The following is a 4288-nucleotide window of genomic DNA, read 5'->3' on the forward strand; positions in this document are numbered from 1 at the left end:
CTCAGGCCAAGCTAATAGAAATTACTGGTTGTCAGACCCTGACCCATTTCAAAAACTGTATGTACATGGGAGGGGGGTTCTCAAGAGTAAAGGTGTGTAAGAATCATGTCTCTGGTTGAGAGTTTTTGTTTAAAGAGCTGTTAACACCACCGTTTAGAAAGAGATTCCCTCTTCCGAAGCTTCTTGCACCCCTGGCCCGAGCATCTCGCAGGTTTGGAAACAGGGGCAAGTTCAACCTCGTGGCAGTGTTGGAAACAGGGGCAAGTTCAACCTAGCAGGAGAAGCGGCAGAACTAGCTTTCCCTTCCCTGTTCCACTGAGCTTTCCTGCCCAGCTGGACCCTGCCGCAGAGGCAGCAGAAGTCACTCATATCTCTGACCAGAGATCTGTGTGGGACGTCTGACCCAAAGACCCACAAATCACCACCACCCTAGTTTTTGATAATATCTATAGAATTTTGCATTCCTATCTACATTATTACAAGCAATCTATCCTTCTTTCTTGATATTATCTGTTTAGTTGTTTGCAAGAGAAAATATCAAAGCAGATTTTCTTTTATTTTGTGGCAGACTATTATGAAACTAAATATTTGAACTGTTTTTTATTTTAGTGTATCTCAGCCATTTGTGCTCAGTTTTATGAGAAAACTCTTTTAAAAAATCTATCATATTTAAATTAGGTTATTTGTTTACTTCAGGCTCAGATAGTTCAGTTCTGGTTTTTCGTTTTTTTTTTTTTTGTTTTTTGTTTTTTTTCTTTTGTTTTTTTTTTTTTTTTTTTTTTTTTTTTTTGTCTTTTTATACTTTTATTTTGTCAGGTTAGAGATTACAATTTAATTGCTGTTGTCCTTTTCTTCAGATCTACAAATTCTGCTTGCATATTAGTCCAACACCTATCACCTCCTCCCACCAGGAAAGGGAATATTCTTATCAAAAAGAGGAAGGGCAGGGCTGAGAAGACTCCACAGAAAGCAAGAGTAGGTGACTTCCCCCAACAGGGGCAGAGAATCTGAAGACTATGGTTCAGTCTATTCCTACGAAAAGAAAAAGAAAAAGAAAAAAGAAAAACAGATAAATAATGGCATAGGCTGAACGCTGGGGATCTTCTCAATTTGTCACCACTTCCCTCATGGCACTCCAGGAAGAAACCTGCAGAATACACACAACCAGTGCAGCACTGAGAAGAATCCAATGGCAACAGGAAGAAACCAAGAAAGGTGCCAGACTGCAGTTCTCAAGCTTCCTTGACTCCTGCACAGCAGGTTCTTTATCCAGATGTGCCTCTGTGATTATACAGGCTATGCAGAAAGTTGCTAGTAAGCATTGAAAGGAAAGCCATTTGGGTCTCTGGGATATTAGCCCAGAGTAGGGACTGCAGAGCAAGATTCCCAAGAACAATATGGCTAAAATAGAAGTACCAGTATTGTTCAGGCAGGCTCTAGGAGGCTGACTCCAAGGTCTGGAAGCTGTCTGGAACATCATTGCAGTCTTTGAAGCCAGTGACTCAGTAACCTCTAACCAGCTTGTCCTGCTGACAGGCCTATTCAAGAACAAGGGAGTATGCTACCCTGATTCTCTTTGGAACCCAGAACCACATATCTGCCTTTCTTAAGCACCAGGTGCTGTCTAAGCTCATCTGAGATCTTGCTTCATAGCATATGTATCTTCTCCATCTCCATAGAACTTGGGCTCCACCTCATTAACCTAGAAGTTCAGGGTGTTAGAAAAAAGGTACAAAGCTCCTTGGCTGTTCTTCCTGACATTCAGGGATATATACTTGGCACTGAATTCTTTATCATGGACCAGGAACACTGGTTCATCAGCTTCTGGGTCAGGCCAAGGTTCGAGTAGGAGTGTTTCACAGACAATGTGATGATATGTCAGTGGAGATCATCAACAGAATCTCTTCCATTATGGCCAGGGAAAGACCCACAATTTTCCTATCCTCATCCTCAGCAATGTAGGAAGGATGGGGCCATGAGAGGTCATGATAAAAATATTACTTCATCTGGTAGTTCTCAGACAGGCAGAGCAGGTGGCAGTACTGCATTTCCATGAGGTCATCTGGTTAACCCCAGTGGTTTGCAGTAAATATTAAAAAATAAAAATCGATTTATCTCTTTTCCAGCCCTGAGGTCACACTCCTCAGGCCCAACCCTGATACAGAGCCCCACACACCTCTGGAGCCCAGTCTTAGCTGCCAACATGTTCCAACTCATCTGAGCAACTCCCTTCCCTTGGCAATTTTTAAATACCTGTTCTCTGCTTCTGTCTCGGAGTATTTCTGCACCCCCAAATCTCACACACACACAATTCTAAAGCCCAATAGCTTTTCATACAGGTTTATATGTTCAACTCTCAATCCACAAATCCTCTACACAAAGAGATTGCATCAAATAGACAAAGACACAAAATGTCTTTCTATATGAGATATAAGACCTGTAAAATCCTTACTGTTCATAGCTCTTTAACATCAGTAAATCCCACCTGGGTCCAGGTGGTCCTTTGGAAGCTCCATTTTGCCACAGCCTCTAACCTCCATCCTCTGACCTTCTCAGAGTTCTCTATACTCTCTACTTCCCTTGGCCTACCCAGTCACTGGCTTTCCTTTATTTTACTAATTAAAATAAGAAGGTTCAGTTGGAGTCACATGACTAACCAGCCCTTCCTGTAGAAATGGAGTTAACATTAAAATACAAACAGCTTCAGGACAGTCTACACACCAGATATTCATATAAGTGGCAGATATAAATAGAAAATAATGTGATAAAATAGGTAATATATATTTTTTTCTGGAAAAAATGTAGACCCATATTGAAAAAAATCCAGATAAAATAGGGTTGCACTAGAAATACAATTATATATAATTTTGGCCTTTTTGATATATAACTTCTTTTGAGGTCTACCCCAATCCACATCATAAATCTAGCCAATTTTTCCATGCCTGTAAGTTACTTTATATTGTTGCTGTAATATTCCTATGAGTCATTGACACAGGAAAAATAATTTGACTCAGAGCAAGGTCATGCTGATCACAACTCTTCTCATGTTCTATATATCCTGTTTGTTGATCTAAAGAAATTCCACAAAGATTTAAGGAGGGCCCATCAGATTAAAGATCAATATGAACTGCTATGTCTAAAATGACTTGATTGAGAGCCAAACACTGGGCAGTGCTTAATACACTGGCACATGAGCTCATTGTATTTGTTTGTTTGCTTGTTTCTTTTGTTTTTAGTCTTTATAAACAGACTAAGAAAACATTCCTGGTCATGGCCTAACTCATAAACTCTGACCTGAAGCCCTGATTTATCACTATTAGAATGTATGTTCAATAAAACATACCTGCCTGACTGGAAAACACACACACACACACACACACACACACACACACACACATTTTCTGTAGACTTTAATATACTATCTATCTGTTATGCTCTACTTGGAGCCACACACTTCTGTTTATTAATACCTTTTCATAGCAAGAAAATTATCACTGCTCTCTACTTGGTGTCAGTGACTAAATTTCCCTATCCTAATTCTGAACCACAGGAGATTCAGAAAGAAAAAAAAAACTGTAGGTAAATCTGCAGACCAGAAGCATGTGGAGGTCTCCCATTTAACAAGATGCAGATGTCCAGGTGAACTCACAGGACCAATTTAAAGCACAATAGGGGAATTCCTGGAAGGGGTAGGTGACCTTTATCTTAATTGGTTGGCTCAATCTTTATGGGTATATGGGTGTCTTTGGAATTGGATCTGATTATGGGAACATTTAAGAACCACTTCTGGGGAATAGACACCTAGAAACCGATGCTCTACAAAGCCTGGGAAATGTTGATGACTCACTGTCCTTGCCTAAGGCCAGGTGACAGAGCAGTTTCTCATTGCAGGACAGTTTTTGATTGGCTACCAGAGACCTAGGATTTTTCCAATAATTGACTTGCCTGGACTTGTCCAGTTCTGGGAAACAGAGCTCTAGGTCTAGTCTCCTGAACTCCCAGTCTGAGGCTGGTCATGGAGCCCGTCTGTCTCAGTCCTCTCAAGATCACCCTGAGATCTTCTTTCTTGTAGTTTTGCTAAGTTGTAGTTGCTAGATGTCTAGGATCACAGTTTGACGTCCCTTCCAGAGGTGTCTTAGACAATAGGGAAGGAAGGAAGGAGGGAGAGAGAAAGAGAGAGAGAGAGAGAGACCCATGTCTCAAGTTGAATATGTAGCAGAGACTATCATTTTCTGGCATCAGTGGAAGAAGAGGCCTTTGGTCCAGTCAAGCCATGAGAGAGAGAGAG

At 40.8% G+C, this 4288-nt stretch overlaps 1 pseudogene across 1 annotated transcript; it reads right to left on the reverse strand.

The window, feature by feature from the left end:
- Positions 1 to 1542: 1542 nt before the first annotated feature.
- On the reverse strand, positions 1543 to 2516 carry LOC308414994 (N-alpha-acetyltransferase 11-like; annotated as a pseudogene). Its single transcript has 2 exons — positions 2486 to 2516; positions 1543 to 2062 (listed from the first exon to the last, which is right to left on the reverse strand). The product of its transcript is annotated as an N-alpha-acetyltransferase 11-like (transcript).
- Between the last annotated feature and the right edge of the window lie 1772 nt (positions 2517 to 4288).

This window comes from Micromys minutus (genome assembly GCF_963924665.1).
Source record: "Micromys minutus genome assembly, chromosome: X".
NCBI lineage: Eukaryota > Metazoa > Chordata > Mammalia > Rodentia > Muridae > Micromys > Micromys minutus.